This window comes from Ailuropoda melanoleuca, chromosome 9 (assembly GCF_002007445.2).
Source record: "Ailuropoda melanoleuca isolate Jingjing chromosome 9, ASM200744v2, whole genome shotgun sequence".
Lineage (NCBI taxonomy): Eukaryota > Metazoa > Chordata > Mammalia > Carnivora > Ursidae > Ailuropoda > Ailuropoda melanoleuca.
Window position 1 is genome coordinate 53,506,372 of NC_048226.1, and position 16,595 is coordinate 53,522,966.

The 16,595-nt window shown below is 33.8% G+C and overlaps 1 pseudogene; it reads right to left on the reverse strand.

Annotated features, from left to right (window-relative positions):
- Positions 1-13,282: 13,282 nt before the first annotated feature.
- On the reverse strand, positions 13,283-13,959 carry LOC100468233 (annotated as a pseudogene).
- Positions 13,960-16,595: the final 2,636 nt, after the last annotated feature.

Consider the following 16,595-nt stretch of genomic DNA (forward strand, 5'->3'; position numbering starts at 1 on the left):
TGCTTTGTTTTCTGTGATAATATTCTTCCCATCTACTTATTATGTGTTACAGTCTCTTTTGCTAGAGTGATTCTATCTCTGGCATTTGTCTTCTATTTACTTGTCACTTTTTTACTTTACACGCTCCTGGCTTCAGGCCAGATTTATGATTATAAATCTCTACTTTTAGCCTTCTCTCCAAAGTGTACCACTGGCATTTCAATCTTAGTATTTTCAAGATCAAAATCTGTGCCATTGAATAACTCTCTAATTCTACCTTACTCTTCATTCTTATTTTATTATTATTTCTCCAGTATCTTGTCCATACTATTAAGTTTAACTTCCACCTTGCTGAAAATGTTATGCTTCTAAAAGGTAGATCAGCTTTGCAAACTNAATATGCAATTGCAAATTATTCAAGGACTAAGAAGCAAGACTCCAGAGAGCCTCCTACTGCTTCCTAAAAGGATGACAGTTAAATTCCAGAAGTGGTTTCAATTGCTGGTGGATCTTATGTCTTTCATAAAGAAAGACAAAAATAGCAGCAAAATGANTCTAACTGAGCTCTGCTCTCCCCTTTGAAAATAAGGAATTCATACATTCTTTTTAGGTCTTGGGCTCTGTAGGATGGTATGTGAATGGAGGGTCTTGACTAGAAGGAAAAAGTGACCCCTTCAATTGTCAATTGGTTCTTTCTTTCTTTCTTTCTTTCTTTCTTTCTTTCTTTCTTTCTTTCTTTCTTTCATGACTTTAGAGAGAGAGCATGCAAGTGCACATGCATGAGCGGGGGGAGGGGCAGAGGGAGAAGGAGAGAATCTTAAGCAGACCCACGCTCAGCCCCATGGAGACCTTGAGCTCGCTACTCTGACATCATGACCTGAGCTGAAATCAAGAGTGAATCACTCAACCACCTGAGCCACCCAGGCACCCCTCAATTGGTACTTTAAAAGATCTCTACCTTAATTGAAATGTCATGAATGAAAAAGATATTTTTTAATGTTCTTCAAATTTTTCGAGTATATTGGCTACTGGGTGATTAAATTAAAATCTATTTCTACAAAAAGAACCAACTATAAATTAACAGTTCTTATCCTTGTTAAGCCTCAATATTTTCATTGGTGAATTTTATATATAATATACATAGTTGGGAAATGTGATATTTTGTTTGATGAGTTTAAATCACTGCCCTTTAAAATGCTATTTTCTCTCTTAAAGCTACCTGTAAAGTACCTTTTTAAGAAAATAAAAGAGAATAGGAAAAAATAGGAACATAAGCCTTAGTCATGATAGGAAAGTATTTTAATATTCTGATGTATACTGACATATTTTTTTCTGAAATGTTCATAAGAATCTAGGTTGCTTATGTATTTGAAATGCTATGTTNGAAGATATTACAAGTTCCCCTGAGAAGAATATAAAATATGATAAGTTCTATATGGGCAATCCACAAATTAAAAATATGTCATCTCCTAACAGTTTATCAATAATTTAATGTAATTCATAGGCATGTTTATACAGCATCAATTATTTTCGGGTCCTAAGTAATTTGCAACCTATTAGAAAGTACTTCAACTGCCTTCATTATAATGTGTCCAATTTAACTTCCCCTCCCTCATACAAACAATTGCTTCCATCTGTTTCCCTCTTTTATTTGGACATTTTCTTTTAAAATGTATTAAAGGAATTTTAAAAAAAACTTAATCATTCAGTTCCTTAATCCTTTATGATCTAATTTTCATTCCCAGTGCTCCATTTAATTTGCTCTTTCTAGGCTCATCAGTGTCTTGATATTTTCAAAATCCATCAGTAATTAAACCAGCTAACATCTGCCCCTTTGACACTGTGGATTCTTTTATTAGAAAATCTCTCCTGCTTTGTTTTCTGTGATAATATTCTTCCCATCTACTTATTATGTGTTACAGTCTCTTTTGCTAGAGTGATTCTATCTCTGGCATTTGTCTTCTATTTACTTGTCACTTTTTTACTTTACACGCTACTGGCTTCAGGCCAGATTTATGATTATAAATCTCTACTTTTAGCCTTCTCTCCAAAGTGTACCACTGGCATTTCAATCTTAGTATTTTCAAGATCAAAATCTGTGCCATTGAATAACTCTCTAATTCTACCTTACTCTTCATTCTTATTTTATTATTATTTCTCCAGTATCTTGTCCATACTATTAAGTTTAACTTCCACCTTGCTGAAAATGTTATGCTTCTAAAAGGTAGATCAGCTTTGCAAACTCTGTTTACTTACATTATTTTGATGACTCTTTACTATAAAATCATCCTATTCAAATGACTTACTATGGCATTCAGTTTGTGTGCAAAATTATTCCAATCCAACTTTCTTTCTCACCATTTTCTAAGCATACTCCACATTTCAGACTTGCCCTCTGTACCCTGAAGTTTTAGTCCTTTATTCATGATGTTTATTCTTCTGGAATGTATTCAAAACTCTCTTCCCGTGGAAATTTGGAATATTGAATAATTAATGCTATACGTTTAGAAAAGTTCCTGTACATAATACACGCTTANAAATAAATAAATAAGTAAATAAATAGGGTTCAGCTTTACATAAGTATGGATAGGTACTACAATTAGTGGAGAATATTCAATTTAGAATTAGTGGTAAAAGCAGTGGGTGAGACAGATTTGCTAAAACTAAGAAAAGTTTCATAAAACCAAAGACAAAAGAGTTTGGGTTTTAATCTAAATGAGATATCAGAATGCATAGAAATGAGCATCTCCCATGCAAGGTTGTATGTAGTAAATAATAATAATAATAATAATAATAATAATAATAATAAAACACTTCAGCAGTAGATACTGTTATCTGATTTAACTGTCATAATGTTACCAAAAACTGNTTCTCTAGTCATACAAAATTGCTTCATTATTACTTCCATCACAATTTGACTATATTAATATATTACTATACCATTTATAAATTTCATATATATCTTAGAAATAATTTAAGAATTATATATGTGCATATATATAAGATGATACATATATATCATCCAAGAATAATTTAAGAATAAGATATATATTTGATATAGATATCTCATATATATACACATACACAAGCATGCAAATATATGCATGTATGTATATATCTTATTTTTAAATTATTTCTTGGATGAAGCCTANTCCTTAATTTCACTCATTAGGGTATACTCTATATTGCCGAGGACAGCAAATAATCCAGTGATTTTTTTTTTTTTTTACATTTATTATCAGTTTCATTAAATGTCCAAACACAATGAGCACATTTGATGGGCATTTGCTGTTCGGAGACAACAAAATTTACGTGCTAAATAATTCTTTTTCTTCATTTAACAACATTAAAATAATCTTGTTTAGTCATATTTTTTGTCTCCATATCTTCCTAGCTTTGAAGATATTACAAGTTTTCCTGAGAAGAATATAAAATATGATAAGTTCTATATGGGCAATCCACAAATTAAAAATATGTCATCTCCTAACAGTTTATCAATAATTTAATGTAATTCATAGGCATATTTATACAGCATCAATTATTTTCGGGTCCTAAGTAATTTGCAACCTATTAGAAAGTACTTCAACTGCCTTCATTATAATGTGTCCAATTTAACTTCCCCTCCCTCATACAAACAATTGCTTCCATCTGTTTCCCTCCTTTATTTGGACATTTTCTTTTAAAATATATTAAAGGAATTTTAAAAAAACTNAAATAAATAAATAAGTAAATAAATAGGGTTCAGCTTTACATAAGTATGGATAGGTACTACAATTAGTGGAGAATATTCAATTTAGAATTAGTGGTAAAAGCAGTGGGTGAGACAGATTTGCTAAAACTAAGAAAAGTTTCATAAAACCAAAGACAAAAGAGTTTGGGTTTTAATCTAAATGAGATATCAGAATGCATAGAAATGAGCATCTCCCATGCAAGGTTGTATGTAGTAAATAATAATAATAATAATAATAATAATAATAATAATAAAACACTTCAGCAGTAGATACTGTTATCTGATTTAACTGTCATAATGTTACCAAAAACTGGGGGAGTTCTCAGGCCTTGATACCTCAACCACCAACCAGTACCAGATTCTTGAGTTTGCTGCAAGAAAGAGTTGAAGGACAAGTCAGAGTGAAGCATAGCAGAAGTTTCATTACAAAGAGACAATAGACTTGAGATGTGAGAGGGGGTGAGCTCCAGGGAGAGCTGTGCCCACTGGGGTTTAGGTTCCTATCTTTTATTGACATTTGGGGTGGAATATTCATTACTTGAGGCATGGATTTTGTGGAAGCAGCGTTACTTGCTTTTTCTTCCTTATTTGGTTAGAGGTTTCCTGTCATGGCACCCTTAGGGGAGAGATTTCAGTATGTCTATGTGGTATAATGAAGGAATAATGTAAACTTGGCCTACTTTGTTGGCCATCTTGGGCCTGTCTTGTTTGATTAGGTTTCTTGTGGCTTTGTTTTGTAGTGCTGTCAGGACAGGTGTCTGACTTTCCTCATAGTTGGCCATGGCTTCCTCTCTGCTGGCCATTAGGCAGGCATCCTGTTAGAACCTAACTAACTGCCTACTCTAACAATAATCACCTTAATTTAGGTACTACTGTGTTGTGAGTGCTGGTATCATCTACACAAATAGTTCATTTAGTAAGTTTGGATCTATATTCACCTTGGGGGCCCCTATCACTGCTGAACATCCAGAAGAGTGGAAATAGGTAGAAAGGATATATGTAACAGTTTTACAAATAAATTTTCTTAATTACATTTATTTCCTTCTGCCCCCTACAACTTTTTGGTTCTTGTAAAAACTTTAATTAATTTGTTACATTTATCATCCAAGAAACATCATCATCATCATTATTATTATTATTTAAAATAGATTATTTATTTATTTATTATTTATCAGAGAGGGAGAAAGAGCACAGATAGGAGCAGGCAGAGGGAGAAGCAGACTCCCTGCTGAACAAGGGGCCCCACGTGGGACTCAATCCCAGGACCCTGGGATCATGACCTAAACCCAAGGCAGTTGCTTAACCATCTGAGCCACCCAGGTGTCCCCAAGAAACATTATTCTTTAAAAAGGGCATATTAGAATTTAGAAGAATTTTAAGTTGGAACATTACTGACAAAGCTGTTTCCCTTTATCCTTATTACCAACCTCAGTGACCTTGCCTATCACAAATAACCCCTAATAAGTGAGTGCATATCATTTCAGATGTCTTACTATGCTTCTTATATGTGTATTTCTCTGCCATGTATATATAGGTTTAGGTATAGGTACAAGTCTAAGTATAAATATGTGTATATCCACTGTATTAGTTTTATAACACTACTATAACGAAGCATCACAAATTTAATGGGTTAAAACAGCACAAATGTATTATTTTATAACCTTTTAACGTAGGAATCTGGCACAGTCTCACTGGGCTAAAAACAGTGCGTCTGCAGGACTGCATTCCTTCATAGAGGCTCTAGGGGAGAATCCATTTTCTTGCCTTATCCAGCTTCTAGAGACTGTCCAGTCCTTGGCTCATGATTCTCTTCCTTCTTCAAAACCAGCAACATTACTTCTATCTAACCATTTCACAGTGACATCTGCCTCTAACCTCAGAATGAAAAGATTCTGATTAGATTGAGTCTGTCTGGATAATCACTCCTTCTCAAATTCCGTAATTTAATCTCATCTACAAAGTCTGTTTTGCCATGTAAGGTAACATATTCATGGCTTGTGATGACTAGGTGATGGGTATCTCTTAGGAATCATTTTCCTGTTTACCACACACAAACATACTACTCTTACTTTAAATTAGGTGACAGGAAGTACCATTGCAAGTCTCGTAGCTTCTATTTTATTTTATTTTTTCTGTGCAGTAGAAGTTGATGCCACCTACTCAGTATCTAAGGAACTATTGGGGAACCAGTCTTGAGAAGAATTGGGTGGGGTGTGTGTGTGTGTGTGTGTGTGTATGTATACCCAGGAGAGGGAGTTTATGGTGGGGGATATATATGCAGGGCTCGGTGAAATGGATTGAGATGGGAATAAAGAATATGTTTGGAAAGACAGCTTGCCATTCTTCTGAGGACTAGGAGGATGGGGGCAAAAAAAACTCATAAGGGTTGAGGGTGCAAGGAACTATTTGGTGACTTCGGACTGCGATTTGAATAAGCTTGGTGTTCTCAAGCATACCACTTTCTTTTTTGTTTGTTTTCAAAAATCATTTCAGCGCCAGAAATGTTTGAGGGTCAGGCATCTTGTTTGGCCCATGATGAGTACTGCTGAGGCATTTCGTGGATGGCTCTGGTGCATAGATTGTGTCTCTCCACTAAAATCACATGCAAATTACTTTTCTCTCAGTAAGCTTTTTTTTGGGGGGGGTTACTTAGAAAAGATTAGTAAAATATGTTTATTAAAAACAAAAAGACTTTGAGATCCTACAAAACTGTATTGTCTATTTTACAGCACTTCGCATTGATTTTTTAGATAAAAGAAAGATGATGATGATGATGATAATGATTATTATTATTATTTCTAAAACCAAAAGCATTTCTAGGATTTCATTCACTGATCTGTGCTGGTTTGATAAAATAAATAATATTAAAATACTCTGGACACTTACTGTGGCACAAATAAATGTGCCATGTCTTTTCCAATTATTTTGTTTACTGTGATACTGGCTCATTTCCATAAGTTATATCTTATACTGATATTTTGGAGTTAATATCCCTGAAAACATTAGTGATGAAACAATGTAACAAAATATCTCACTAAGAGTATAGGGACCCTCTTTCATAGATATGGATAATACTTCATTGCAAGACTAGTTTTTAAAGATTGTGAGTCCTCAAGAGACATGACAAATTTTGATGTCTTTGAATTTAACCTATATGCTTAGTGTTTCATTTGACTTTATAGATCACAAGTGATGAACTATGTTGAATACCCTGCATTTTCCAATTATATCTGTTTTTTTTATCTTTAATATTGTTCACTTATTAGACTTTGCTTCAAGTGCTCTGTTATTATATTTTATAGTNATTTGACTTTATAGATCACAAGTGATGAACTATGTTGAATACCCTGCATTTTCCAATTATATCTGTTTTTTTATCTTTAATATTGTTCACTTATTAGACTTGGCTTCAAGTGCTCTGTTATTATATTTTATAGTATCGCATATTTGGAAATCAAACGTGTATCTAATCTGACAGGATACCTTAAAATATAATGTTTAGAACATAATAAGTAGGAGTAATTGATTTCTGAGTTGAAGATGAGTCAGGTCTAAGCCCATCTTTATTAAGCTACTTCAAAGGAAGCCCATAGTAGTGACAGAGAATTGCCAATTATAGTACATCATTTAATATCGCATCTATCACTCTTTCTGATCCAAGTAATGTTTATCTACACTGAGTGATTTCAGTTACATGGCACAGTTAGACTTGAATTCTTTTGCTAGTCTAACTTGGCAATGCAAGTTCCAGAAAGATATATGGTGTAGTGAAAGAAGATGATTTAGTAAGACAAGACATTTTTCCTCTCTGGACTTTTTGCTACATAAAAGCCTTGTCAGTATGACATTTGCTACTTTTGCTTTATGATTTTGTTCTATTTTCTCTTCTTCCCATGCCATCTTTATCAAACTACTAAAACACATTTTGTTAAATACTCCAGATGGGGCAGTGGTATACTTGGCTCCTGGATAGAAGCTAGAAAAATTGCCAAGTTTTTTTTTTTCTTTGTATAGCCCCATATTTTGAACATATTGTATAATTCTACTTTTGCCCATAACTATATTATTATTACTAATTATTTATGTTTTTTTCCTGAAATTCCCAATCTCACAATTGAGTTATATCCAATGTATGGTAGAACAGTAGGTACTAAAAATATATCTGCTGAATGATGAATATTTGTTTATACTTTCAGTATATCAGAAGAGGATACTTTTATTTTAGCATAGAAAATATATACACTATATACACTATGTGTGTATGGGATGTACATAGAAGGAAAATAAACTTAGTCTTCTGCTTTTAGCATACTATGAATTAATCATACGGTGTAGATAGATTCTCAATTAATAGAGAATAAGAGAATGTGCATCTGTTGTTTAATAGGCCTAACTGCTTGAAAGATGAAAGGGATGCTGACTTAGAGTAACTCCAACAACTCAGTTTTGATTACTTATAAAAATGTTAGAGACTTCAACTTTGATTAATGGCAGGCACGATGCTTTGCAGAAACTCTCCCATTCAGAACACTCAGAAAACATGAACGAAGTATCAGTGTTGTAAAATATCACCCAGCCAAGGTCCAGAAGATGGACGTAAAAGGTAAGCCAGGACAAAAAGCTTAACAGACGAAGGGATGAATACTTTTGACAACTTTGCAGGAGTGGGAGTATAAAAATTAGAGGGTAGGGCTTGAAGGGGTGGAAAAGGAAATGTGTCTTAGTTTGGGACCATGAAACATTACAACTAGAAATAAAAATGTACTGAAAGTAGAAAGTCATTTGTCTACTTAGAGGGAAAATAAAGACTCATTACAAATAATTGCACTGTAGTATCTTGGATAAGATCCTGAAACTGAAAAAGGCATCAGTGGAAAAGCTGGAGAAATTGAAATAAAATCTGTAATTTAGTTAACAGTATTATGCCAATGTTAAATTCGTAATTTTAAAATTGTATCATGATTATAGAAGATGCCATTATTTTATTAACTTGGCCATATGGAATTCTCTGTACTAACATTGCAATCACTAAACAAAATGTAGTTTGTGTAACTATGTAAATATTAAGCACAGTAAATCTACAGCAAAAAATACTACAAAGAGGAATATTTCATAATAATAAGTGGTTCCATTCTCCAGAAAAATATAATTTTTCAGTTTGGATGCACATACTAATGTTGTCTGATGATAGGTTACAGAGGAAAAAATTGAGAGATATGCAAGGTAAACTAGAACAACAAATTATATCTACTAAATGTAGAAAGAAAGGCATAATTACAAGAAGAATATGGGGTAATAAAAGGAAAATGTAAAAAAGTCAGCAAACAAGTTGTTTCTGTGAAAAGTATCATACAATTTATAAAAATTCAAACAAATATGGCAATAAAATAAAATAGTAAGCACAAATAACCAGTGCCAAAAATTAAAATGTGGATATCAATACAGAATCTAGAGATATTAAAAAATAGAGGATAATATTCACATCTTCACAGTAATATACATGGAAATGTAGAGGAAATGGAAAAATCTCTAAAGATAAAAATAATTTACCAAGAACTGACACAGGTAAAAGAGAAAAATTGAAGTCTTTTTGTTATTAAATGAATTCAGTACATAATAATTATATACAATTATTAACTATCTGCAATTAACACCCATCATAAACTTGATTCCAAAGTATGAAAAAGTTATTATAAAAAAGGGTTATTATGGTCTCAGTCACAGATAGATAAAGAAAGATTATAAATAAAAATAAAGTGAATATAGCATCTTAAAGGGACAAAACCTCCCCATTTCAGCGATAAAAATTTTAAAACAGAAAACTTACAAGAAAATTTCTAAATCTGCTGAATAACAAATATTCCTAGAGTAACATATCATATTTAAAAGTAAAATAGGGGCGCCTGGGTGGCTCAGTCATTAAGCATCTGCCTTCGGCTCGNATAAAAATTTTAAAACAGAAAACTTACAAGAAAATTTCTAAATCTGCTGAATAACAAATATTCCTAGAGTAAAATATCATATTTAAAAGTAAAATAGGGGCGCCTGGGTGGCTCAGTCATTAAGCATCTGCCTTCGGCTCAGGGCGTGATCCCGGCATTCTGGGATCAAGCCCCACATCAGGCTCCTCTGCTGGGAGCCTGCTTCTTCCTCTCCCACTCCCCCTGCTTGTGTTCTCTTTCACGCTGGCTGTCTCTCTCTCTCTTTCTCTCTCCCTCTCAAATGAGTAAATAAAAATCTTTAAAAAAAAGGTAAAATAGTGCAAACTTTTCTTTTGAAATAGATAACAAGGAAAATTTGTCTACTTTTAACATTTCTAATTCACAGATCTTAGTCATTATAATACAAAAGGGCAAAATTAATTTTTGAAACATTCGAAATGTATTTTTGAAGCAATATCTTCCATTTCACACAGTCTTGCAAAACCTTGAAACTTACCATTCATTGTGTGATATATGTTCTCCTCTCCTTTAAACTGATAGGATTTTGCAGTAACCATAACCAATAGAATATGGTGTGAGTGATATTTTATGAATCACAACACTACCTCAGAAAAAAAGCCATTGCATTTTTTCCTTGTTTTTTGTATGCTCACTCATGGGGAAGACTATGTGAAGAGGAAGTGGGGTTTCTAAACTTAGCTCCACCTGTTTGCAGCTGAGTACCAGCACCAAGTTGCGAAGTTTAAGTGAGGCACTTTGAAATGGGATTCTTCAGTTACCACAAAATAGGAACTTCCCCAGCTTGGTATGCACTGACAAAAGAAACACCACTGAGCCCTGATGAAATTTAGAATACCTGGGCGCAAACATAATATTGTTTTCATCTGTTAATTTTTGTGTGGCTTTTTTTTTTTAAAGATTTTATTTATTTATTTAACAGGGAGAGATAGCCAGCAAGAGAGAGAACACAAGCAGGGGGAGTGGGAGAGGAAGAAGCAGGCTCCCAGCAGAGCATGGAGCCTGATGTGGGGCTCGATCCCAGGACCCCGGGATCACACCCTGAGCTGAAGGCAAGCGCTTAACGACTGAGCCACCCAGGTGCCCCTTTTGTGTTGCTTTTTATGCAGTAGTGAATAATATAACAAAGATTAAAATTCATAAATATTGGAGACATTATAATATTGCCTGTTTAAACTTTGTCTGAAATAATAATTGACTTCAACACAAATTCTATCTGTAAAATACTCAAATTGTAATGAGACAGTTCTAGATTCTTCTAACAGTTTTTTTCTTTGTACTTACCACATTATACTGAGTGTGCTTATCTATTTATTTAAAAAATATAAGTCACAGAAGACACAGACATTCACAGCCACGTTTGTGACCCTACTGAGGTCTAGACAAATTGAAGAATATAAAATAAAAGTGGGAGAAATAATGATATATTGCTGACTGTAAAGCCCCTGGATACGTGGAAACAGAGCTTTGTTACCACTAATAGCCTGGGGGAAATCAAACTGAAATCCCATAATAAATCTCTGCAAAGTATGTTTTCATTGCTAACCCTAAAACCCAGTAACTCCCAACATTCTGACTATGATAGATCACTCCTATGATTGCCAGCTTTGAATCCTAACCTTTAGGGGATATCAAATTACTATTCAGTGATGTCTTGAAAAGACCCTTTCTCTCTCAATACAATTATCCTGATACTATTTTTAAATTTTTTTTAAAGATTTTATTTATTTATTCGACAGAGATAGAGACAGCCAGCGAGAGGGAACACAAACAGGGGGAGTGGGAGAGGAAGAAGCAGGCTCCCAGTGGAGGAGCCTGATGCGGGGCTCGATCCCATAACGCCGGGATCACGCCCTGAGCCAAAGGCAGACGCTCAACTGCTGTGCCACCCAGGTGCCCCTAAATTATTTTTTGAATGAATTAAATGAGATTTATATGAGGGACAATGTGGGGCAGTGAAATGAGCAATTTTGATGTTAAGCCTAAATTTTTAAATCCCTGATTTTCAGGGCACCTGGGTGGCTCAGTCAGTTGAGTGTCTCCTTTGGCTCAGGTCATGAACCCAAGGTCCTGGGGTAGAGCCCTGAGTCAGGCTGCCGGCTCAGCAGGGGACTCTGCTTCTCCCTCTCCCTCTGCCTCTGTTCCTGCTCTTGCTCCTCTCAAATAAATAAAATCTTTAAAAACAAAAAACACCTGACTTTCAAGGTATGTTACTTTAATACTATTATTATAGTTGGATCCAGGACAGAGCTTGAGTTAATCATTTTTTTTCATGGTGAAATATTATCAGTCTATGCAAAATCCCATTTTATTACCCTTACTGATACATTTCATTTTCTTTCCTCCCCATTCTACACTCTCACCCCACCACACTGCTTATAGGAAATAGTTCTAGGCTGCTGGATATGGACTTTTCAGTTTGCATGTAGCTTTTAAAAACATACATTTTTGAAAATATACTTATTGTTAATTTAAAAAAATTATACAGATTTACACAGTTGGTACTCACCTACAGATTTTATTTTGTTTCTAAATGTTTCCACTAACCACTATTTTTAGGTTCTGTATACCCTAGTTTATTGTTTTTAACTCTTTCCCATGATGTATACATCTACCTCATATTTATCTGTTCAAAATCTAGGTTGTCTCCATTAATCTGATACAATATGATACAGTTATTGATATAATGAACATCTTCACATATGTTGCATGGTCGTTAATGAGAATTCCCATATGAGGATTTCTCTGAAATACAAACTCAGGAGTCATTATTGGATCACCTGATATATACATATTCAGTTTGATGAAATATTGCCAGACTGGCCTCAAGAATGGATTTTTAAACTAACTTTCCTACTATTGTAATTGAGGAACCCTATTTCTCACATTTCCACCGATATTTGCCATTACAGTACTGAAAGATAAAATATAATCCAAAATCTGCATTTATTACTTCTACTCTCCTAAACTATACCCCTAGAAGGCAAATACTATGAGTAATCATTACCACAGGAAATAATTTTAAAATATTTTAGACATATTTCTAACCTCCCAACCTGAAAGAATACATCATTAGGTTACCCAAGTCCGCACATTAAGATTAATCCCTTATTTTGTATTTGTTAGGGGTCTTTCATTTGCAAGTATAAGAATATAGGACTCACACTGGCTTTAAAAATATGCAAAAAATTATTCCAGAGTTAGGATGAGGTACAAAAAGTTTGATCTGATGATTCATTCCTACTTGTCAAAGACCTATTTTGTTTGTGTCTTATTTGTCTATCTTTTTTTTTCTTTTTTTTTAAGAATTTTATAAGTTTAATGTGAAATTTTAAAAAATACGAATAGGAAGAAGTCCATGTTCTTTAATGCTGTACAAAAAAGTATGATCAGAATCAAAAGTAAATTAACCATTATCACATTTGTTTACACCCACTATCTAGTTCTTCATACTAACTTTATTATTCAAATAACAGGAGACAGTAGGTAGCAATTTAGGGATTGAGAAAGAGATAAAAAAAAAACCCAAAAACCCTTTCTTACCGTGTTTATTTTACACTGTATAGCTGTGCTTACAGAGATGACTTCTTTTACTTCTCCACTGTGCAACAACTCAGTGGTACATAAAATTGAACCAGCTCAGGAGCTGAGGGAGACTGGAAATGGATGGGCCCATATCCTGGTGCATTGTCATGTGATTTTAACAATGCTGTAGCTACCAGCTTGTAATTTTTAGGGCTGCAAACATGGCTTTCTCTTGAAGTTGAACCAAAAACAACTTCTTAATGTTCCGTGGGTTTTGTAATATGTGCAGGAATATATGGATAATGGGGAGATTCGAATTTTGATCTCCACAAGTCACCAAAGCAGTTATCAATGATCCAGTCTTGCAGGACTCTTTCTTAATGACTTTTGTCATTAAGCGCTTTAGTCCTTCAACTTCATCTCCTCCTGGCTTAAGTTCACCACCAGGTATTTTGAAGAAAGGTGTTCCTAGCTATACCAGTAACACATGCGGTAGCCAGTGCTCATATACACTCAGAACCGCTCCTGCAGTTCTTCTCATTCGAATTTTATCAAATTCCTCCCTCCTGCACTGAAATCTGGCTGCAGCAGAGCTGTCCTTCTCATAGAAAGACTCGTTGTACCTAAAGTATAATTGGTAAAAGCGTACAGGTTGATGGTTTGCTCCAGGGTGAGGGGCTGGGTCTCCTGGATGTACTTACTGCCAAAATGGTTGACCCCCTGGGGCCAGCTGGTTTGTGAATGATTGGATGGTGCCATGGACATTTTGGGTCTGCTGGAGAGCTCTAGTAGTGGTTAGAGGAAATGGGGCAGGCAGGGAGACTCTCCCTGTGCCAGCAATGGTTATTTGCATCCCCCTCAGCATATGCCACCTGCCATTAACATGACAGTGCAAGAGGAGACTTATTTGTCTATCTTAATGGAGTTCAATTTTTCTTGTAACTGATTTCTCTCAAACTCATAAAATGGCTTCCAGAAATTTTTAGGATCTACAGGCTTCCAGCTTTACATCACACAAAAAGAGAAAGTATCTCCCAGAAACATTTGAAGAGTGGGAAATTATGTTTCAGGATGCCAAAATACATTTCATATATTTCATTCCTTTGCTTGAATTAAGCTTCTTAAATCAATCACCCTAAACTAAGCCAACTAGGGACTAATCCTGAAGTTGGTACTGATGTCTACTTTTCTAAAGTATATGAGTTGTGTAAGAGTGGTAAATACAGAATTGACAATCAGGGTAAAACAACAGAAAAGAAGGGTAAATGGATGTGGAGAAAGAGCAAACATGTTCATAAACTAGAAAAACTGTGTAACCCGACACAAAATAATTTAATCCCTTAACAGTATTATAATTTTCATAAAATATAGACTAATCTTTAAAAAAATTTAGTTTTGCTAGCATTCTCACTACAATTATTATTTATTAAAAATAAAATGTATTCTTTACCAAGTTAAATTCACAGAGGTTATTGTTTTGCCCCTTAATCATCTTACTCCCATTATCTATGCTCGTGTAAACATACGTTTCATAATATCAACAGATTTGTGAGAATTTATTAAAACAGTTTCATAATTTCACAAAATAAACATTTATCATTCTGTAATATTCTTTTGTTTTCATGAAATTATATTTTGTGAACCTTTCCCCATGTCAATACATAGAGATTTAAGTCATTAATTTTAAAAGATGTGTAATTGTATTTTTGCCTCAAGGGCTGAAATTATACATTTTAGCAGGAGCATGTGCTAAAAGAAAGTAAATATTTTTTGAAAAGTTGGCAGTAGGAGAGGGGGCAAAGAAGAATGATCACCCTTTATAGCTTCCAAGAAATTAGTAAATCCCCAAATCCCAAGAAGTGCCTATCAATTATCTCAATTGCAGATTATTAACAAAAGCTCACATGGAACTTGCTTCATGCTTCACATCTGTTTGGCTGTTTATCTCTTCCAGCAGAGAATAATGATTTCCCTTTCTCTTTTTTCTTTAAATATTACACAAGTGCTTTTCATTGTGGAATCTAAATGAGAACCCTGTTCATAAGGCTGTATGGGAAATACAATCCATTCCTGGAGATATAATTAAAAGTTGACAAGGTTGGAGATAAAGATGAGTATCACTAGAAAGTAAACAGTGCAATATGCTCCATGTAATAGTAGCATAATTTATCCACCCATTCCTGTACTGATGGACATTCAGATTACTGTTTTTTTTAAGTTAACAGTGTACTTAAAATAAGCATTAATTTACATACCATTAATTTAATTGGGTCAAATGATCTTACTTTTCTGCTCCAATATGTATTTCACACAACACAGAGATTTAAAATAGGGATATTATTAAGTAAAACTTACTGTAGAGTATAATTAGTTACTAATTTTTGAATCACCTTCTGTGGACTGAAATAAATTAGCACATATTAAAACTGTGCACTAGAATGCCATATTTATTTGACATGAAGTTGTATTTTTTCCAAAGGAAACACTTTAAAATTTTAATAATATGTATAGAAATATTAAAAAGAGTTCATATTCCTTTCTTATTATATGATAGTGGAGTAATTTAATATCCTGTTATAATTGATTCTGGCGTATCACTTTTGTAGACTGCATTTTTTGCAACAACTCAGGAGTCTGTCTATTCTTTTGATCACTGTAAATTGTCACGTTTCTTGTTATCACTGGGTCTACCTGTAGGAAATTATCTTCTCTGCATACTCCCTTCAAATTTCCTACTTTAAATTTTCCAGAAAGCCATGCAAAAAGTTTTATATTATACAAAGTATATGGCATTCTGATTGCAAACAAGCACTATAATCGCAAAACATAGAGACACTTCTTTTCCCCTGGGGTTCAGAGGACTGCTCACCCTAGGGAGCATGCAGGTTGCTATTATTTGCATAGAGGGGATTAGCAGTAATATAATGCTGGCTTAGTAAATAAAAACAAAACACATAATCTTTTTAAATAAATAAACTACTGAAAAGTAGTTCTTTTGTTCTAAACTACTGAAAAGTTTCACAAATCAAGTGAAAACCTGGAAAGTTGTTTCGTTTTGTTTGCCATTCTGTTCTTATTTTTAAATATGAGTGTTTTGACATACCCTCAGGCTTTAAAATGATATCATCTAGCAAAAGAAGTGAAAGTGCATCCCCAGGGGTATTTGCTTTTATTAAGTAAAATAGTGTATGAGTTCATTATCTTATTTGCAAACAACAATGACAACTTTGGTAACAGGATAAAATAGTTTTGAAAATTCTACAAATTCTTCAATGTACCCATTTTTTTTACTGCAATTTTTCTTCTTTCTTTCTTTCTTTCTTTTTTTCTTTTTTAATATTTTTATTATATTATGTTAGTCACCATACAGTACATCCCTAGTTTTTGATGTAAAGTTCCAT